The sequence below is a fragment of the Canis lupus genome, chromosome 19 (assembly GCF_011100685.1).
Source record: "Canis lupus familiaris isolate Mischka breed German Shepherd chromosome 19, alternate assembly UU_Cfam_GSD_1.0, whole genome shotgun sequence".
NCBI lineage: Eukaryota > Metazoa > Chordata > Mammalia > Carnivora > Canidae > Canis > Canis lupus.
This window is the reverse complement of record NC_049240.1, coordinates 3,582,147-3,604,626: the sequence shown is the minus strand read 5'-3', so window position 1 is coordinate 3,604,626 and position 22,480 is coordinate 3,582,147. Positions and strand designations below refer to the sequence as shown.

Below are 22,480 nucleotides of genomic sequence, written 5' to 3'. Positions count from 1 at the left end.
GTGGTGTGCATGTGTGTGTGTGAGAGAGAGAGAGAGTGAGAGAGAGACAGACAGACAGACAGAAAGGGAGGATGGCATAGGGAGAGAGTGGAACTGAGGGACAGAAATTGAGAGGTAGAGAGAGGATGGCTTGGGAGGGTTGACAGGCCACTCGCACCAGTAATAGGAAAAAAGCTTTGCCTTCAGGGTTAGGAAGCACTTTCACACAGGATCATATTTTACCCTCATATAAAACATTTGGGGGCAGGTCACGGGCTGGTCTTACGGTTCTATGGGGAAAGGGTCAGTGTTTTGGAGCAGGTGGAAAGGGAGGGGGGTAGATGACACCCATAACGGGGACGAGGAACATAGCTAAGACTGCCAGGCCTCTGCTGACACGGAGGGGCTTCGGTCGGGGCCCCCAGGGCCAGCAGATCCAAGAGTAAGACCTTTCGACCTTTAGCAGTGTTAGTGAGTTAAAAAAAAGAAAAAAGAAAAAAAAGACACCTCATATTGCCTTGTCCCTAATTTCGCGTGAAATTGGGCAGGGCCACGGAGTCTGGGAATAAAGAAGATGATCCCATTAATAATGAAGCCTTTAAGATGAAAGCCATCGGTGTAAGCCATCACATTCCTTGTCTCCTATGCCCAAGGATCGTCAAAAGTAGGCTTTATTATAACCATCTTACGGAGAAGGCACTTCAGGCATAGTGAGATTAAACAAGATTACAAAATGACAGAGCTGGGGCGGCGGGAGGAGGAGGGGGCTCCGCCCAGGTTCAAATTTAGACTCAGGTGTGACTGTGGAGCCCCCCACACCGTCACCCGGGGGGGAGGGGGCAAGCCAGGCTGTGCCTTGGTCCCTGGCACCGGACTCTGATGCTGATCGTCAGAACGTTCTCTCAGACTGTTTTCAGGAACCATCCCTGATGCCATCCTCTCCCCGCCACCCACACCCAATTAAACCTCAAGAACTATCTGTTCTTATCATCTACGGATTTTATTTTCATCTTCCACCCCCAATGTCACTGCATCCGTTCAGATCAACCCTCCCCTCCTCGTGATTTCTGCAGCAGCTCCTGAACGAATCTGCCCCAGTCTGGCTCGCTCCCCTCCAAGCCCCGTCTCTGCCCTGGGCCTGCGATTTTCTTTGTGAAGTGTGAACCTGGTCGTGCCCATTCCTCACCTGCAGTCCTTCTGTCTTCAGCGCCCCCTAAATGCAGCACAGAGGCCCTCTGCTACTCGGCCTTCACCGCTGCTTACTCACGTCTCCTGTCTCAGCCATCACCTCTAACCTTCTTCCCTTTCACTTCCCTGTCGACACCCATCAACTCTAAACCTTTGGTTACACGTGATGATTTGCAGGTCCTGGGACACAGGTGCTCATCCTGTCTCTCAGAGCCTCTGTGTAGGTTGCGTGCACTCTTACGCAACTTCTTCGCCTGACCAATTCGATTTGGCCTTCTCCGTTCAGTTCAGACATTACCTTCTCTACAGTCCTGATCCCAGTGGGCCTCCCTGTGCTCCCATGGCCTTCTCATACGCATCATACTATGACCGCCTTCCTGTGTCTTCGTGGGACTGTACGAATGACTGACGGCTAAGGCGATCTCTCCAGTGACCACGCCCTGTGTATGAAATTGTCCCCCAAAGTACACACTTGAAGATGTTGGCCTGCCTAGCGTTTTCATGACCATTGAGTCAATGTCCCAATTTATTTTGGTTATTTTAAGATGCTGGAAGTGGCTTGGGAACTGTCCCTTCCTCAATAATTCTGAGGACTCTTAAGGATTCCGGGAATCTATGTAGAGAACGACCAGAGAGCACAGGAAGAGAATCGTGCAAAGGCAAACTGAAACTGAAACCCGGAGACTTCATGTGCCATTACCAAGGTCCGATGTTTTGACAGGTGTGTCAGCTCAAAATGCTGGACGTTTTCCTCGCTGAATTTTGAATTTTCATACAAAGGCTTTAAGTGGTTTTCACTAACCAACCAAAAGTGTGAGTGAACTTCCCCTCAGTGGAGATATAACCATTTCCCAGGACCTGAAGATGAACTGGAATTTCAGTTTGCAGATGCTCTAACTTAGAGGCCCAAAGGGGACATCTTGGTCATTTTAATCTGCTCTGATCAAACCAGAAGATGATTCACTGTATCAGTTTTCCTACGGTTATTGTCTTCTCATTCTACCAGCAGATAAATAAGCTTATGAACATATGGATAATCTGATTTGCTTATCTAATGTATTTGAAGAGTGACCCAGAATACTCATGTGTTAGGTATTTTAATTATTAGAGTACGAACGGTGCACAAAAACACTTCCAAAACTGTCTTCCAGATTTAGGCACCTTTGGAAAAGGATCTTTTGAGGTTTATGTAGAGGTTCAATTTTCTAGACCATTCATCATCCAACTGTGAAGTCACCTGGAGAGCAGTCAAAAGGCAGATTTCTTTGTCCCATTTCCACAGTTTCTGAGTTAGTACCTCAAAGTGGGATCCAGACAGGGACACAGGTTGGAGGCACAGGTATTTAAAGAAACCCAACAAAACTTGATTCCTCTGAGGTCATTGGTCCAGGATCCCTAGTTTTTTAGGAATTCTGGTAGAGAATAAGAATTCCATTGGAGTTCTGACATGGTGAAGTTGTTGGTGTGATTTTTTTTTTTTAATACACATACACACAGAAACCCACTGTCCTTATAAAATGTTCCTAAGTTGACTGGTGATACTCTGAGACGGTTCACAAACAGGACTAAGAAATGAGGCTCTAGATTGTTTTATTTCAAACCTCAGAAAACCTTGAATTCTGCAGAAGCCTGCTGGATTTCTACAAGACTTTTCAAGAAAATGCTTATTTTTTCTTACGTTTTAGGTGTCTCTGAGCAAAGGAACATCCTAGCCCATTTTCTCCCTCCATTATATATGCACGTTCACGCTCATTCAAATGAACCGAGGGCATGCTGTGTCCCCATATGCCAGGTGCTGAGGGGTGAACTCAGTCCTAAGAACAAAGATCACACCCGAGAGTAAACACGTGTCAGACATACAGTGACCAAAGTGGAGTACTTTTTTTTTTTTTTTTTTTTAAGGAGATCTATGTGAAGGGCAGAGCACCACAAAAAAAAGAGAAATCTTATCACAGCTCCTAAAGTCTTCCTTGTCAGCCTTTTATGCTCCTAACATTATTTTACAGAAAGAGCAATTTTACTACATAAGTCCTACAAAAAATACACACACACACACAGCTATTTTCCTGAGAGCCAAGAGTTAAAGCCTCTACTTGTGACCATCCTAAGACACGGCTTCTCTGGATTCCATCAGTGGGAGACATTGGGTCTCTGGAAGGAATGTCAGCCATGGGCAGTTAGAAATCCCCGTTCCAAAATTCCCAGAAGGAACAGGATCCTCCTACGAGGGGCCTCACCCTCCTGGTGGGAAGCTGTAACCTTGGTCACAGAAGCCCAATGCTGGGGCACTGCTCAGCCCCCAGCTCAAGGGAACAGGGCCATTCAGAACATTCTGGGGGACTTTGAGGTTATTTTTAGAAAAGACCATGATCTTTTTTCCTTTCTCCTATGAGTCAGATTTAAAACTCTATTTCCAAGTCGTCTCAGGTGTACACAAGAGTGATTGTACCTCTTTCCAGTGTTTGAAACACAGATGCTTACGCAGTTCCAGCTGTGAGGTGCCAGAGCAAGGTACTCTTTAAAGGCCTCTAAAATGTGTGTGTGTGGGGGGGTGGGGGAGGTTGGATTTTTATGTATGCTTTTAATTTTTATTCCTTTTTTTAAAAAAAGATTTTATTTATTTATTTGAAAGAGAGAGAGCCCACGCGCTTGTGCATCAGTGAGGGAGGGGCAAGGGGGAGGGAGAGGCAGGCTCATCCCAGGGCCCCGGGATCACGACCTGAGCCAAAGGCAGATGCTTAACTGATGGGCCACCAGGTGCCCCATCCTTTAGTTACTCTTAAACGTGTGATGAGCACCAACTGAATGCACAACAACACACCGAGAGCGGATCGTGAAGCTTCAGCCGCGGTGGCAGTCAGGCCCTCGACACTGAGAAACACTAAGTCCTAAGACCTCAAATCTCCACACTTGCAAATACATAAATGTTCTTCATACAGACGCTTGGCTGTCTCTCAATTTTTTTAAAAAAGATTTTATTTATCTATTCATGAGAGACACACAGAGATAGAGAGAGGTGGAGACACAGGCCAAGGGAGAAGCAGGCACCCTGCAGGGAGCCCGATGTGGGACTTGATCCTGGGTCTCCAGGATCACGCCCTGGGCTGAAGGCGGTGCTAAACCGCTGAGCCACCCGGGCTGCCCCAGACTCTCGACTGAACGAATAAATTATATTTTCATCACCAGTCACGCGAATCCCGTGAACTCTTTATATCTGAAGTCATAATGTTTTTCACAAGCTTCATGTACGCAGTTCAGGTTGGTGCTTCAACGATCACTGACTACTCGTTAAAAACCGGGACTGTTCCCTCTGCAAGTGCCAAGGTTCTAGGATCTTCGCATCTCCTCACGCAGTTTTCAGTGGGAAGCTCTAAACTCCTGAGTTTTTACCAGAGAGGGCGATTCACTGCTTACAAAACATTTCAAGACCCGAGCCACCGTGCCACCTGGTATCCTAACTGGTGCAGGCCTACCCTGCAGCGGGCAGTAAGCCAAGCGCCCTACACATAGCACCCCGATGGGGCGGCAGGGCCAGGACCCATGGGGCTGGGGCTCAGAGGCGACAGTGATGGGTCCCAGGGCGCACAGCATCCGGTATCCCCACCTGTGTCCGATGCCCCTGGCCTGGTTAGACCCCAGCACCCCTTGCCGGGGAGGCTGGCCGAGGGCTCTATCCCCCGGGGCGTGCGGCCCTAAGGAGGATGTGCTCCTCAAGGACAGAGCCGGCCCTGCCCAGTTAGCAGGCGTCTGCGATGCAGGGAGAGCCGCAGGCCTGGGGGCTGGGGGGGCGGGGGACATGCGTGGGCACCCCGGCGGCAGCTTCCTGGTTGGCAGCGGCGGGTCCCGCATCAGCGCCGGCAGCTCCTTTGGGGCTTTGCCTTAGGGCAGCGCAGCAATGCCCCAAGGAGGCTGGGGTGCAAGCTGAGCAGAAGCCACGGGGGGAGGGGCAGAAGGAAGCTCAGACCTTCTGTCCCTGTTGGCAGCAGGAGCGCAGCCCGGAGCGCAGGCGAGGACCGCGGCTTCCCCTGCCGCCTCTGGGAGGAGGGAGGCCAAGCAGCGCTCCTGGGGCAGCCACTTCTCGCCTCGCCCCTGGGGACCAATCCAGGTGACTTTTTTATCACCGTTTACTCCAAAGGTCCCTGCTTTTCAACAAGAGATGCTCATTTTAGCGCTGGGCCCCTTCCAGGGGACGCCCTCCCCGGCACTGGGCCTGCCCGAGCTCAGGGGACACAGCGGGCCACCGCGCCCAGGCCCGCGCCGACGGCCGGGTGAGCTCCCCCGGGGAGACAACAGCACATGAGGCTTCCTCGTCTACACAAAGCCTCTGGGTTCCCTCAAAGGGGTCACAGGCTGCTCTCCCTTGTGACGTGCAGTTTGCACAAAGACCGGCCGAGGGCCACCCACCCCCCAAGAGCCATCGCAACCTCTCAGCGCCTGCACACCCCCCCTGCCCCCCGGGACCAGTAAGTGAGCCACCGGGCTACTGTCCCTCCCAGCCCGCACGCCCTGGCAGGGTGCCACTCCGGAGCCGAGAGCCAAGGGACCCGGCCTCCATTTGCCAGCTAGGGGGGCACCACGATCGACGTGCCTTTTGAGAAACTTTGTTCACAAACGGGAGACGAGGCACGAACTTGTGAATTTTTCTTTTCCGGGATGAGTCACCCGTGGGCAAAGACGTCCGCGTGCACACAAGCCCATTCGCACGTCCGGTAAACAGAGGCATGAGGGACTTAACTGGCTCGGAAAATCTCCGACCGGGCGGCTGCACAGCACCGTGCGCTCCATCCAGAAACAGCTGGGCTCTGGGGGCTGTCGGCAGGGCTTTCATCTGTGGGGAGAAGCTGCTTGGCTTCATCCCACCAGCTGAAATTCATTTTTCAAAAGAAATTAGACCAAGGTACTGTTGTTATAGCAACAGTCAGAGTCACTTACACAGCCTCTTCCCTACAACCTCACTCTGACTTCTGCGGGCAGCAATTTCAATTATGGACAGGGAGTGACCAAGGCCGACCCGGGGGCCGGGCGGGGGGGTGGGGGCGCTTTTCTTAGCCCTTTAAGGAGCAGGAGCGTAAAGCCTCTCTGTCCAATCTGAAGCCCAAAGACAAGACCTGGTCGTGTCTCACGGAGTCCTCCCAGTCCTGAAAGTCAGTGAACAGTGAAGATGCCAGAGAAAAACCTTCAGTCCCTATGCTTTCAGCTCTTGGGTAGGAACTGGACATGTGACCAAGTTTCCTGGGGTTAACCAAGTACCAGCCGTTTTGGAATGGGGACTTTCGGTGAGGTCGGCAACGTGGGCCAGCACCGTCAGATTCTGAAGTGGTCTTATTACTTTAGTCCCCTGCATTTCACTCTATTCTTGGGGGGGGGGTGGATTTCCCAATACTTCCAATCACCCACTCCAAGCCCTGAAAACAACAGTCAACTCCAAAATATCCCTTTCTTTTTTCTTTTTTTTAGATTTTATTTATGAGAGACAGAGGAGAGAGAGAGAGAGAGAGAGAGAGAGAGAGAGAGGCAGAGACACAGGCAGAGGGAGAAGCAGGCTCCATGCCAGGAGCCCGACATGGGACTCGGTCCCGGGTCTCCAGGATCACGCCCTGGGCTGAAGGCAGGTGCTAAACCGCTGAGCCACCCGGGCTGCCCCAAAATGCCTCTTTCTTGATGAAAATGTACACTTATTATCGAACCTCTATGGCAGACAGCTCTCTAAAGGTGTCAGCAAGGTAGTAGTCTACATTCACCCCAGGGATACCCCAAGTGGCAAACATCCATTAAACCAGTGCTCATGACTAATGCTATAAGCTGAATTGTGCCCTCCCCACACTCGTCTGTTGAAGCCCTAACCCCACCACACTTCAGAATATGACTGTATCTGGAGACAGGGTCTTTAAGGAGGTAACTAAGCTAGGGGCACCTGGGTGGCTCAGTCGGTTGAGTGTCTGACTCTTGATTCCACTCAGGTGATGATCTCGGGGTCTCAGGGTCGTGGGATGGAGCCCTGTGTCAGGTTCCATGCTCAGCGGGGAGTCTGCTTGACGATTCTCTCCCTCTCCACTTCCCCTCCCCACCTCTAGAATAAATAAATAAATCCTTTTAAAACTGGGGGTAGGGGATCCAGTTTAGCTCAGCAGTTTAGCGCCTGCCTTTGGCCCAGGGCATGATCCTGGAGTCCCAGGATCAAGTCCCGCATGGGGCTCCCTGCATGGAGCCTGCTTCTCCCTCTGCCTGTGTCTCTGCCTCTCTTCCTCTCTCTCTCTCTATGTCTATCATGAATAAATAAAATCTTAAAAAAAAAAAACTTGGGGTAATTAGGTTAACATGAGTTCATTAGGGTGGTCCCTAACCGAATCTGACTTGTGTCCTTATAAGAAGGAGAAATTGGGACAAAGATACATAGGGAAGACCATGTGAAGACACACAAACACACCAGCCTTCCAGGAGCCAAGGAGAGAGGCCACCAACCCTGCCGACAGCTTGATCTTGGGCTTCCAGCTTCCAGACCCGGTGAGGAAACACATTTCTATTGTTTCGGCCACCCAGTGTGTGTGCTGCTCTGTTAGGGGAGCCCCAACAAGCCCATACAACGAATAATCTGGTTTAGACCCATCTCTGTCCTTTCTGTGTCTTACGTAGGTTGGGCACCCAGTAACTATTGTCTCTCTCTCAGATTTGTTCATGCCTTGGAGCACCTCATGTGTGTCAGGTTCCAGATCAAGCCCTGGGACCCACGAGGGAACCAGCCTGGGTGTCTGACCTCAGGAGCTTTCAGGGTGAGGGAGCGAGAAAAGCAGAAAAGCAAGGACAAGATCATTTGTCGTGGGCCCCACTGCCATGGAAGCCCAAAGGAGGGGCACCTCGCAGAGGGACTGAAGTGGAAACTGAGGCTCTGGAGTCATCACGAGGTGGGAAGCCAGAGGAGGATGACGGCTTCCGAGTGAAACCTCAGAGGGTTGTGTCTGGCGTGAGCCGGGGCACAGGGGAAGAGCCGAGACACGAGGCTGGGGCAGTAAGAGCCGACCAGATTTGGAAGGGCTTGCCTGCCATATTATGAAGTCTGGGCTTTCTCCAGAAGGCTTTGGGAGACACCAGAATAAAAAATAGTCCCTTGTCAGGCTACCTTCAGACCTCACAGTGAGAGAAATTGGTTGCAAAAGGGAAAATACCTGCAGTGGTTTGTTTGCCAGGCCTGCCCTAATAGCATACCACAGCTGGGGCGTCGAACCTGATTTCCTCACAGGTCTGGAGGCTGGAGGTCCCCAGTCAAGGTGTGTGCACGGGTCTGGTTTCTGCAGACGTCATTCTTCTCGGCCACCACACCACTGGGCCCTCATATGGCTTCTCCTCTGTGCATGGGCATCCCTCGTGTCTTTTTGTGTGTCCGACTTTTCCCTTCGTGTAGAGACACGGGTCAGGTTAAAATGAGGCCCACCCTTATGGCCTCATTTTAACTTCATCACCTCTTAAAAGGCCCAATCTCCAAATACAGCCACATTCTAAGTCCTGGGGGGCTAGGGCTCCAGCATGCGAATTTGGGGAGCTGGGGGGGGGAGGCACAACTCAATATCATTCCCGTACAGCTGACCAAGCAAATGGCTAAATGCATCCTTAATTCATAAAACTAATACAACACAGACCTGGTCTTGAGGCAAGTTGTTCGATAATAGCTATTTGGTCCAGAGTGTAACAACATATTTTTTAAAAAGTGTCTCCCAATTTAATTTATTTTTTATTTATTTTTATTTATTTTTAAAAGATTTCATTTATTTATTCATGAGAGACACAGAGAAAGGCAGAGGCACAGGCAGAGGGAGAAGCAGGCTCCATGCAAGGAGCCCAACGCGGGACTCGATCCCGGGACCCCAGGATCACGCCCTGGGCCCAAGGCAGATGCTCAACCGCTGAGCCACCCGGGTGTCCCTGTCTCCCAATTTTCGTCCCCATTTCAAAATAACTTCACATTTACCCTTTAACGATGGGCCACGAGTGTAGGCAGGGAGGGCTCTAAGCAGAGCTTCAGTGCGGGCAAGAAGAAACGTGCGTTATTGAGGAGATTCTGAATAATGACCATTCCCGGCGGCTTAGTAAGTGTTACTTTACACAGATCACCCACCCAACCTCAGGGTCTCCGACAAGGATGGTCGAGGCGCAGAGAAACTAGGGCCACCCAGTAAATCAGAGGGAGAGAAAGGACTGGGAGCCAGGCCTCCCTGGGCCAGCCCTCCGCCACCTGCGATAAATCACTTTGCCTGTAACAGGTTCAGAGTTAAAACAAAACAAAACAAAACAAAAAAACTAAACAAACAAACAAAAAACAGGTTCAGAGTTTGTCAACTTTGGGTTCAATTTGTGGTGCACTGTCAATGCACTGTATCAGTGTAGAGTCAAAGTATGGATTTCCATGGTTTTATCGTTCTTACCTAGCCAACCAGATATTATTTACGCAGTTCCCATTCTAATGCTACAGTTAGGTTTGCATAATATTTTCTCTAAGTGCCTACTTTTGCATGGTTACAGCTCTCTAAAACTCCCCTGGGACAGAATTTTGTTCACCTTGGTCTCAGTTGTGAAGTAAAAAAAAAAAAATTTTGACAACAAATGATGACTTTAGGGATATTTTTGAAGTTACCTGGCTGGAAAAAAAAAAAAAAAAAAAGGAGATTTCTACTGCAATGACTATTTTGTTACCTTTTGTCCAATCGAACACCACAAATCAAAAAGAGCTGAACGTAAAGGCATCAAGCAAGGCAATGGAATAGATTCCACTGAAGACGGCCCACCCTGCCAGATTGAACTAGATGAGGTCTGCACTCACATGCTTATCAGTATTTAAAAATACCCCAAGTGTACACAACAGAAAATGTCAGGAACTTGCAAAGCAAAAATACGCATGTGGCGCTTTCCAGATCTCACTAAAGCACAGCAACTAAACAAACTTAATTACGTGAGCAGGCAACAGTTACTTAACCTCCCCGGACCCCCGTTTCCTCAGTTATAGGACCAGAGGGCCGCCTGCCCGGTCTCCACAGCTTGTTCCAGCTCTAACAGGGTCTTTATTTGGACTCTGGATTCAAATCTGTGACTCACTTTGAAAAATCACCCTGGAAGGCACCGTTGATTCAGATGGGCAGCTGAACTTGACGTGTAGGTACCAAGGAACTAAGAGCCTCATTTGAAGTCTGAGAGCTAGAATTCATTAAATTCTTCTGCACAGGTTTCTTGGCTTTAGTCAATTTGAAAAAAAAAAATACACTTAAATTCTCATCACTGTGATCTTCAAAACAAAACAAAAGCGTGTAAACACATGGTTCATTTAAAAGGATTTTTTTTTTGTCTTTTCAAATGGTCAGCTTGGTGTCAGGTGCTGAGCTGGGGACAGAGGATGTGAATGATGCCCGAGACCTCTGCTTTCACAGAAATTCACAACCTGTTGCACATTTTCATTCTGCTCCTAAGCGTCTAGTGGAAAATGCTCCCATCATGTGTAACACCTGTCAGACATAGACAACAGCCATGTTCCTACTCTGGTGAGCACAGTTTGGTTAACTTCTAGAACAGTGTGTGGCTCTTCTCCACCTCCACCATGAATGAGTCTGAATACATTGGCTTTAAATTACATGAAAAGCCTGAATGTGCCGGACCAGGCTACAGGTAGGAGCTCTCCACCTTTTCTGGGTATCCACTATTTCACTTTGAAGAGGCAGGCGGGTACGGGCCTAATCTTAGCTTCGAGTCAAGGGCCCTGGGTTCTGAAATCACTTCTCTCATGACTAAGCCGTGTGTTCTGTGGAAGTGAGCTGAAGATTTGTACCTCTGTTTTTGCCTGGACAAAATCATCTCTACAAATTGCTTATAAATCTAGCAGCCAGGAATTTAACTCTCTAGTTAATTGGGATACATTTGGAAGGTGAACCAACTGACATTTTAGGGTTCTTCTCAACCTTGTGGTTCTTTTCTAAAATGTGTAACTAATTCCTAATTTGAAAGAATGAAAAAGTTTGTGTCTCCTGCTGTTTCTACGCATTATGTAGTAAAACCTGATTAATTCAGTTCCTGATAATTTTGCCTTCAGCTGCAACTTGGCTAAGGGCCAACCTGATATGTATTCTTATGTACAAAAAAACAGAGCTTACTATTAAAAAAAATAGGTATAAAAAAAGATTATATGGGGAAGAGTAGGCCTGCTTAACCTACTTAAAGGTAGAAATGGGTCTCAAGGACTCAAGCACTCAAGAGACTCAAATTTAAATAAACAGTTGATACATACATTATGAACTCTTCTCATATATTAATTAAAGTAGCTCCCCAAGGATGTTTATTTACTAGCAGTTTGATAGTCTAGTTTGAATTGCAGTTGTTACTTTTAAATATACGCATGTAGTATATATTTACCACCACACTTCAGTTTAGATTTTTCTCAATTCAGGCAGCTGTTTGCCCAAATTAGTTTAAATTAGGGAGAGTCTATTGTATTCATAAACTCTTCATCTAAATGGCAGAAATGATGACTATAAAATTTGTCTTAGGTTTGTTGGAACTCTGAGGCTTAGCTTCTTGCCTGAGATTTGTAAAGAATGAACATGGAATGATTAATGGCCATTACTGATTTCTTACAGCTGTAACTTATCAGAATATGTATACTCTAATACTGTACCCATGGTAATTATCTCATTACTATGAAGTGTCACAGAAATGCATTATGCGAAGTATGCGTTGAATCACATTTAGCAATTTCTTTTTATGTTTAAATCCAGAAGCTTAGTGTTCTCTAATAGTGGGAGCTTTGCATGGGAGTTGGGGGCTTTACAAGAGCGTTGGAGCTTAGCATTGGAGTCATGCACAGGAGGGAAAGTTCCTTGGCACAAGTATAACAAGCTTTGTGACTTTGGTCACTCTTTTAAACTTTTCTGCACCTCAGTCCCTAATTTGAGAATGGGCATATTCATGTGTGACCCCTACTATACCTCATGGAAAGGATTAAGCCGATTAAGACTATAAAACAGTTGGTCACCAGGAGGAAAGGCATTAAGGAAATTACTCAGCATACTATAGTGGTGACTTCTCTAACTGCATGAATATTTAATGAACAGGTACACATAATATTTGACACTTCTATGGAGCTTTTCATGCAAGTGTCTTAACATCACTTAAAGAAATGCATGGCAACAATTATCAGACATCTGGGAAGCATAAGCTCATTGGCCAGAGAGGGTAGAGACACAGCAGTTTTGTTTTTAACATCACAGTATTCCAGAGTTATATTCAAATACAGTTATCCCACAAATCTGTAGATAGGGCCTTAGAAATAAAGCAACATTTATTTGAAAGCCATCCAACCATACATATGTGGTGACTTAAACAACACAGGTGCGAAACTTCCCTAAGAAGTGTGCACAGAGTTGGAGATGGGCCCTGTTAACTGGATGAGAGAAGTCAGCAAAGAGACAAAGAGGTCAAAATAAAATATCATTAGGAAAGTAGGACAAAAAAGATTTTTTTATAAAGATTTTATGTATTTATTCATGAGAGACACACAGCAGAGAGAGAAGCAGAGACATAAGCAGAGGGAGAAGCAGGTTCCCTATGGGGAGCCCAGTGCAGGCCTCCATCACAGGACCCCAGGATCATGCCCTGAGCTGAACGCAGATGCCCAACAGCTGAGTCACCCAGGTGCCCCACAAAAAAAAAAAAGATTTGTAACTTCATTTGCAGTTTGAAATGATAACTAAGAGACCATTAGATTAGTATCAGAGTCATTCACAGGGAACCTAAGAGAGGGTTCTGCTAGGATATCCAGCAGCATCAATATCATCTGGAAACTCACTGAAATGCAAATGCTTGGCCAGTTCCCCAGACTTCCTGAATCAGAAACTCTGATCCTGGAGCCGGAATTCTGTATTTTAACAAGCTCTCAAGGTGAGTCTCATGAGTTTGCGGGTCCTTGTTGAAGAACAGTGGTGCCTGTCCAACAGAACCTACCGAGATGATGGAAAGGTTCTGTATCTACACTGATAGATTAGCATTTAGCCGCGTGGGGCTCTTGAGTGCCTGAAATGTGCCTAGTGTACTGAGGTACTGACTTTTACATTTCATTAGTTTTAATTAAGTCTAAAATAGCTACGTTCAATGAGTGGCTATTCCATTGGACAGCAAAGTTCTAGAATGATGCGATAAATGAATGCCAGGTTTTGAGTCAGTAAGAAAAGCCAATCGTGAGGAATGGAGATGCTGAGTGTGACTCTTCAGTCTAAGAAATCTTGTTTGGAAAAACAAGAGGGTAAAAGGCATCATGGCTGGTATGTCGGGAGGTGAAGTAAAGGTTTTTTTTCAGGAAAAGGAAGTCTTGAGTGTGTTTGAACTTGAAGAGAAATCAGAGAGCAGGAGAGGTTGGCCCCAAGGAAACAGAGACAAAGGAAAAATTGTGATGGAGAGGACTAACTGTGGTAAAATACCCATAACATAAAGTTTACCATCTTAACTGTAAAGTGTACAATGTAGCGTTATTAAGTATATCCATAGGGTTGTGCAACCATTTCCACCACCCATCTCCATAACCCTTTTCATCTTGCAAAACTGAAACTCTATGCCCATTAAACAATAACTCTCTATTCCCTCCTTCCCTCAGGCCCTGGCAACCAGCAGTGCACTTTCTGCCTCTATGAATTTAAAGATTTTATTTATTTATTTATTTATTTATTTGTATTTGAGAGAGAGAGAGAGGGAGAGAGAGAGAGAGAGGGAGAGAATGTGCACATGCACATGGAGGGGAGGGGCAAGGGGAGAAGAGAGAGAGAGAGAGAGAATCCCAAGCTGACTCCTCACTGAGCATGGAGCCCGATGTACGGTTTCATCTCACAACTCCAAGATCGTGACCGGAGCTGAAACCAAGACTTGGATGCTTAACCAACTGAGCCACCCAGGTGCCCCTCTGTCTCTATGAACTGAACTACTCTAGATAACTCATTTAAGTGGAATCACACAGTATTTGTCTTTTTGTGACTGGAGTATTTCATTTGGTGTAACACCCACAAGGTTAATCTACGTTGTAGCATGTGTCAGAATTTCTTTTCTTTATAAGGCTGAATACTATTCCATTATGTGCATATACCATTCGTCCATCTATGGACATTTCAATTGCTTCCACCTTTTGTGCATAAATTGTACTACTATGAACATGGGTTTCCAAATATCTCAAGGCCTTGCTTTCAAATCCTTTAGGTACATATATCCTGAAGCAGAATTGCAGGATTATATGGTCTTTCTAGTTTTAGTTTTTTGAGGAACTTCCATGTTGTTTCACGTGGTGGCTGCACCATTTTACATTCCTATCGAGATATTTGTTTTTGAGACCATGAAGAATGGATCAGAGCCATCGAAAGAATGATATAAAGACAAATGTGGAGAACAGGTATTTTGAAATGCAATTGCACGTGTGTGTGTGTGTGGGGGGGACGGACAAGGCAGTTTAGCTCTAAAAGTTTCAATTTTCTCACTTATGTTGATGCAAGGACCTCGCGCCCAAGAAAGAACACTGCTGAGGAGAAAAAACCCAGGGCTTGAAAAGGAAGCCAAGGAAGGTTTTGTAGAGTTGGTCCAGCACAAGAGAACAGGAAATCTTTTTGAGGGCTCTGAAGCAGAAGTATATACATAGAGTGTAGACGTATGTTATGGGATTGAATTGTGTGTCCCACCCTCCCCACCAAAAAAAGGTATGTTGAAGTCCTATCCCCAGTATCTCAGAAAGTGACTTCATTCAGAAAGAGTCACCACAGGTGTCATTAGTTAAGACGAAATCACACTGGAGTAGACCGGACTCCTACATCAATGTTGAGTGTTATGATTCTTATAAAAATACGGCCGTGTGAAGGCATGGAGACACACAGAGAGAACACCATGTGATGGCAGGAGCAGAAATTGGCGCCACTAGCTATAAGCCAAGGAATGCTAAAGAATGCTGGCAATGAGAGAAGCTAGGAAGAGGCAATGAAGGATCCCACGCAGAATTGGAGGGAGCATGGCTCTGCTGACACCTTGACTTCAGACTTCCAGGACTGTGACACCATCAATTTCTGTTGTTTTAAGCCACCTCGTTGGTAGAACTGTGCTGTGGCAGTCCTAGGAACTCATACAGCTGCAGAGTATGAATCTGCAACAGGCCAAGGTCACCCCACGCCAGGGCCAAAATGAGTATTTCCAAATTACTGTGCATCCCGCCTATGAACACTGTGCTTTCTGACACACTGTGATAAGACAGGTGATAAGTCAACGTAATATATATTTTGAATCCCGGTCCTTAACTAAAAGATTCTCTTTCTTTCTGTCTTTCACAGGAACAAATGGAGCATGCCTATAAACACACGAAACGGTACGCTTCTAAGAACCAAATGGGAAAGAAATCTCAGTATCTCAGGCTAGAAGCACTGTCATTACTTGGAAGTTCTTCTGGATTTTATTTCATCTGCATGTGGCGTCTAAATTTTTTTTCTGGGTTATAAGTCTTGAGTATAGCTCTGCTCTACCTGTAAAAAATCAAAGACTTTTCTCATTTTTTAAATGTCTCAGTTTGTCTACTTTTTGCTGATTTTGGCCTTTATCTTCTGTGCTAGTTAAGGATTTGGGGAAAAGAGTAATACAATGATTTTCCTGCTTTTACATTTGAGCTTTAGGGAAACAGCTTTGAGGTGATGAGTGCCAGCCGATCAGGCCATTTAAGATTTTTCTTAAACAACCAACCTGGTTAGGAACTCCTGGGTGAGTCTCTCCCAGAGCTGGAGGTGTACTGGCTGTGGGAGCCAGGGAGGTGGGAGGGGTCACCACTGCCACTGGCTGCAGAGCAGGGTCAAGGTCAAAATCCTTCACAAGGTCTCAACAGAAGAGTCTGGTTGGTGCACAGTGGAAGCAGCGTGGATTATTTGGTTAAGCAGAATAACCTTGAGCATTTGCCAAGTCAAAACACAAGTTGTAAAAACAAAGTCTTTCCCTTGCTGCCTACTTGCTCTTCTCCCTTTAAAACACGGCTCTTGCTTTTGTTAAAATTCACCTACATCCTAATGAAAGTGGAAGAAAAGAGCCATAAACTGTGGTTGTAACAACAACAAAAAAATCCAGAGATAACTACATTTTAAATTTCTTTACAAGAAACATATCCAGTTAACAGACTCCTTCCCATCCTCCTTTCCACAGCTCCTCGAATTAAAAAAAAAAAAATTTTTTTTTAAACTTTGGCTTTTCATGAAAGGCATACAGCAAAAGTGTCATTGTTCCAAAATTCCAAAGCAATTTCACAATCATAATGAAATGAGGGAGGAAATGGTTTTCTTGAGGTCTTGAAAACAATCACCCCATGTTGCTATGTGGTGTATCTTTATAAATTATAAAGAGAATTGCAAAAATTAGTTCATTCATTCAACACACACTCACTGAGCATCATTTATGCACCAGGCCCTGTGTAAGAAGCTGAGGATGCAGAGATGAATAAGACACAGTCTGCCTGGGAGAGCTCACAACAGAGGGAGACAGCTATTATTATTATTCATTATAATATGGCTAGGCTTCCCATGCCCTACTCCTACCTCCAGCCCTAGGAACCTTGATTTTAATTCACAAAGAACCATATTGTGGGGAGAAAAAAAAAAGAAAATGACCACAGTAAATCCTGTAAAGGTGGCAGGTCTCTCCAGAAATATAGCTACACTGTGAGCTTAGACCTCCTTTAAACTAAGGGCAGGGAAAGAAAAGAACACAGCAAAATGCCTAAGCAGACTACCAGACCAAACCACAACAAACATCTGGAACTAAATTATAGAAATTCAAACCTAACTGGGAAAGAAAATTATTTATAGCATAAAAAGTAGTTAAAAAGGAAGATGAAACATATTGGGATAGAGTCAAAAGCATCTTTCTCTCCTTGTTCTTTTCAGAATTGCCCCAGAGTATCATATGAGGAAAAAACATTACCCTCAGCTCTACTGGAGACTTTGAGCTTCATAGACAAAGGGATCCGCGTCTCAAATTGATAACCCGATTTCTACATAGTTTGGTTTTTAACTCCGATGAACCAACTGGAATACTGAAACTCAGGTTTTCCGATGTGATTTTATGCCTGCTTAGAATCAGTGGCTGACGAGAAAAGTATATACACAATAAATCTCAAATCATTCAATTACCTTAAGTCAATTGGGAGGCTTCTATTTACTGAATATCGGCATTTGACTCTCATATCACAAAGACATGCAAATGACTCCCAAGTCGCAAAATCATTCTGGATGGCTTATTACTCCATTCTCAGATGTTGGAGGAGCAAGGGGAGGCTTGAGAGTTTGATCAAGAAAATACTACGCTTGTCATTTGGCAAAAACAGCATGCTAACACAGCCTCTGGAGTTAACGGCTGTACGAGTGTCAGCTCACAGGAAGGAAAAGCATTCAGCCCCTCTCTGGAAACAGATCCATGCTGCAAAATTATCCGAGTTAATTTCCTTCAGTTAATTAAGCCAGTTTCCTTATTAGCAAGGGGAGATGACCAAGTCTAGTCTACATCCAATGACTCACAGAATGAGGAGGTTAGCTGGCCCCAGCTCAGTTTCAAAACTTCACTTGCAGACAGAGTGTCCTAGACTCTGTAGAAGCAGTACTGGCCCTACCCAGTATTTAGGTCTGCTTTTGCCACTGCTGAACCAAGGATTCTCCCAGAAATGCCCATGTAAACTACCACCAAGTTCTTTTCTGCTAATTGCTAAATTCCCACAGGGCTTCATCTCAGGGGTGTGTGTGTGTGTGTGTGTGTGTGTGTGTGTGTGTGTGAGCCCAACGTCCAATAATATCCAGCACCCCTCGTGAAGCTGGCGACCAAGCAGCCCTGAGGGCCCAACGTCCAATAATATCCAGCACCTCTCGTGAAGCTGGCGACCAAGCAGCCCTGAGGGGTGGTTATTTGAACCCCAGTGTGACAAGGTGCCTCACATGGAGGATGGGTTCATGCTGGACACACTTCGACCTCCTCATCATAAGCAAAATTTTGATGACGATGGTGGGTGGGAATGGGGACACGAATTCTTCTAGAATGGCTCAGGGATCCAAGTCCAAACCAAGGTAAGTCTGAAAGTAATGCGGAACCAGATCAGGGACTGTTACCCGGACCAGCCCCGCCAGTTGAGGCTCTCCTCGAAGTTATCAGCAAAGAGCATCCATTCGTTGTGCATCCATTACATGCCAGGCAAATCTGAGATGCTTCCCTTACTTCCCCCCTCAACCCTGCAAGGTAATAAACACCATTTGTACAAATGAGGAAACTGGGGCTCAGGAAGATTTAAATAAATTGCCCAAGGTCACACAGCTAGTGTGAGGGAGCTGAGATTTGAATTCCAAAGCCTGCGCTTTTCCGTTCCACACCTCTCCACTTGTGAATGGAACGTGTTTCTCATTTCCAAACTCCTCTGAAGTGAGATAGGAAGAGGGGAGGCATCCTCAGAACTCTCTCCCCTCAGTGGTGGGCTGACACATGAGGACGGACTATCTCGAAGTGGACTTCCCACAGGCACTAGAGCTTTGGGGGATGTTCTCAGAGCGGTTTTGCCCCTGAGTTGCTCAGATAGAAATAGATGCTGGCCACTCCCCTAGGCCTAGCCTGATGCTGAAGACACCAGCGTAGGTGATGGTGGGAGTGACCAATCGCTTGGCCAACCGCTTTCCAGGGCCATCACTCCAATGGCACCAGCAGAAGCACATACTCCCCAGGAAACCCGCCCCCCAAGCCTGCACAAAAGCTTCTGAAATGTTATGCTCTGGGTCAACACGGTCTCAGCTCTTCAGAGTACAGAGGGCCAACCATGGTTCATCGCTAGTGCTTGACAAACTCACAGCATGCTAGCGCTGCTTTCACCTGGGTCCTCCTAATTCTTTGTGGCTCACGGTTTATTTTTCCTTGTTAGTACTCTTCACTTCAATTTCGCTGTCCTCTTAAGATTGGGCTAATATTGCCGAGTTCAGAAGATGATTATAAGGACTAAACGACGTAACATAGGCAATATATTCAACAGCTCCACTTCACGTCTTTGCGACTTTCCTCACCCTGTAGTAATTCCACTGTAACATGGTAACCTGTAGGGATTTTCAGGGGGGTGTGCTCCATCCCTCTATATAAATAACCCTGTCATCCAATACAGAAGCCATGCAAATACACAATTTCAGATGACAGAACCAGGTTTCTGCGATACGGATACTGACGGACTTTTAAGCTTGGAAATTACATGAGAAGTATTTTAGGATCTCTGAGAACCCCCAGGGGTTGTGTGCAGAATTTTGTAGGTGTCTTTTTTTCAGAAGAGAAGGCCTAAAGCTTTGTTTTTTTTGTTTTTTTTTTTTTGTTTTTTTTTAAGATTTTATTTATTTATTCATGATAGACACAGAGAGAGAGAGGCAGAGACACAGGCAGAGAGAGAAGCAGGCTCCATGCACCGGGAGCCTGACGTGGGATTCGATCCCGGGTCTCCAGGATCGCGCCCTGGGTCAAAGGCAGGCGCCAAACCGCTGCGCCACCCAGGGATCCCAGGCCTAAAGCTTTGATCACGTTCTCCGTGAGGTCCACGATCCTCCAAAATCCTAAGAAGCATTCTCCCACCAGTTAGCAGCAACAAGTAAGATTGAGTGGAACCCGCCTTAACAAGCAGCTTCGATTTCCCTGAAGCTCAGAGCCACGTGGTCTTGCAATTCGAATGCAATTTGAGGTTGCATTAACGAATGTATGTTGTACAGATCCAGGAAGGCATACGTATACTCCACCCTGATGGCACCTGGCAGGCCGGGCTCGACTCCGGAGTCCTCACTTGCATCAGGCAATAGGATGGCAAGAGGGCACGACTGGGGCCGAGGAGGCCCTAGAAACCCTGGGCCGTGAGAAGCAGATACAGGAGCAGAGGATGTGTTGCTGGAGAAAGTGAGAGCAGGGCGGTAGGAACGCCACAGCTCCTCTTTAAGTGGTTGCCACCTGCTGTACAGGAAAAGGATTAGGATTAACCTATGTAGCCCGACATGGAGAGCTGGAAGTTACGGCGGGAGAGAATTCAGCCTCCATATAAGGAGGAACTTTTAAAAAACAATTAGAAAGATTCAAAAGAGAAAGGGCTACCTCGTGAGGCTAATGAACTTCCTGTCCCTTGAGTCTTCATCCCAAGGCTCCATGTTCAGGGATTTGCAAAGAGGATTCTTTATTGGGTGGAAGGCAGGAGAAAATGACCTCTACGATTCCTTCTCATTCCATGATCTATTAAGATTTTATACCTCTTATTAAAATTTATGGTCAAAGATCCAAACACATGTTCCCTTGCTTCATATAATAGAATCACTTTATAAGGAGGAATCACCACTCTTCTTTTTCACTTTTGATTTTTATGTATTTGTTTTCTTAAAATGGGGCATGTCCGTGTATGAAATGTTGCCTCTGCATCTCCATTTGTCTCCTCTTTCCTCAGAGTCCCCGCCACTGCCCCCACCCGAATTCACTGCCCTGTCATCTCTCCCTGGGCTCCTGCACTATGCTCCTACTTGTCTATTTGTTTATTTTTAAGTAATCTCTACACCCAACAGGGGACTCGAACTCATGACTCCCGAGATCGAGACTTTCACGCTCCTCCAATGTGAGCCAGCCAGGCCTCCTCTTACCCCCCTAACCGTTAAACCTTGCTTCCCATCCAGTCCATTCTCCGTGAGCACCTAGAGTAATCACTTGAAAACATTAATCAGGGTATGTCTTTCTCTTAAACTCGAAATTGTGGCTTACAGGGCACTAGATGACCTGGGGTCTTCAAGCTCATCTCATGCCCCCCTCCTTCCACATGTTCAACACTGCCAGCTCCCCCTGCTCCCCACTCCCCTGCGGCTGCAGCCTCTGGGCCTCTCCTCCCAGTGCCCCACCATCCCTCATGATTCAGCTCAACTCTCTCCTTATGAAGCCTGTGCGTGGTCATGTCTCGGACGCACCTCCCCACTTACGCCCTGTTATGTCACTCTGTTGCATTTTCCTCACGCTGCTTATTACAATTCATAATCACCTGGCTTCCTGTTTTTGACTTGGTACGGGCTTCTCCCTGCTTTGAGTATAGGTCCACGGAAGGTACGGGCCTAGTCTGAGTTGTTCATTAACCTTCTGTGTCCAGAGATTAGCACAGGGACTAGCTCGTGGTTGGTGCTCAGTAAGTATTTCTGGAGTGAAAGGATAACTGAGTGAGCGACTGCACGAACAAGTCTGTCCGGCACCGATGGTGAGCTCGGCGGTTGTGTGTGACGGGTGTCGTCAGAGTGGAAGCATGACGGTGTTTGCTCGAAGCCTCATCCTCTTACCTAGGACAGGGCTGTGCACACAGCAGGCTCTCAAGAGAATTTTGGATTGACTCCCAAGAAGCTCACAAACATCACTGAAAGCCAAAGATGTGAGAAAACAATCTTCTTCACTGACAAGAAAAAGATATTAGCCATGCCTCAGAGTGCCCTTCCACACACACCGTGGGGGTGAAATCCTAGAGAGAATAGCACAGCTCCCTAAATCTGGGATCTGGTGGCCCCCCCCCCCCCATCCCTGAAGGCTTTTAGAAAAAAAATATCCTGGCGCCGAGGAACAAGAGATGCTGGAATGGGTGACTGAGGAGGTGGTACAAACTCCTTTTCTGGAGCTCTTTAAAAATAGAACAGCCATCTGGGATGATTTAGATATGGTCTTCATTGAAGAAGGGGGATGGAAGAGGGAATGAAAGATCTAAGTCCCATCGCATCCTTGATTTTCTGATATTTCACTTTAAAGTTTGATTCATAGCAAAAGCCTGAAAGGAGCAAGGAATTCACTTTTTCTTTTCAACTGAAAGTTAAATCCCATTTTACTTTGAACTGTAATTCTGCTGCATCACTCTCCTCCCGTCAAATGGGCAATTTGGATGTCATACTTTTTTGTGTTATGTAGAAAGTTGGGATGAAACTAAACTCCCATCCTCTCTTTCCTAGAAATGAACGCAAAGGGACTTAAGATGGGAGGGTTCAGATGTCAGGATGCGACAGCCTCAAAAGTGTAAGTCTGGGTCGGGTGGGGGGAGGGCATGAGGCAGCCCGTGGGAAAACAGGCAGGATGTCGAGGAACATCCCACAAGAGGAACCTGCCGTGGTCACGCACAAAAGTGAACTCTAGAAGCCTAGTCCGCAGTTCCTAACAACTGGTTCTTCATTTCTTGTTTTGTTAATGGGATCAAGCTTGGGAAAGTCATGTAAACAATATAAGGTAGGTTTTTCTTACGTTCGGCTATGAAATTATAGCAATTGAACTATCTCCTGGC

General features: G+C 46.4%; 1 protein-coding gene and 1 long non-coding RNA gene across 2 annotated transcripts in view; both read right to left on the bottom strand.

The window, feature by feature from the left end:
* Positions 1 to 22,480, bottom strand: part of LOC119863905 (mastermind like transcriptional coactivator 3) — a 407,795-nt gene that overhangs the window by 177,213 nt on the left and 208,102 nt on the right. The gene's annotated exons all lie outside the window — the stretch shown is intronic.
* LOC119864432 lies at positions 19,706 to 21,607 on the bottom strand. The gene is made up of 3 exons (XR_005373879.1): positions 21,501 to 21,607; positions 20,290 to 20,424; positions 19,706 to 20,151 (listed from the first exon to the last, which is right to left on the bottom strand). It is a non-coding gene; the product is annotated as an uncharacterized LOC119864432 (long non-coding RNA).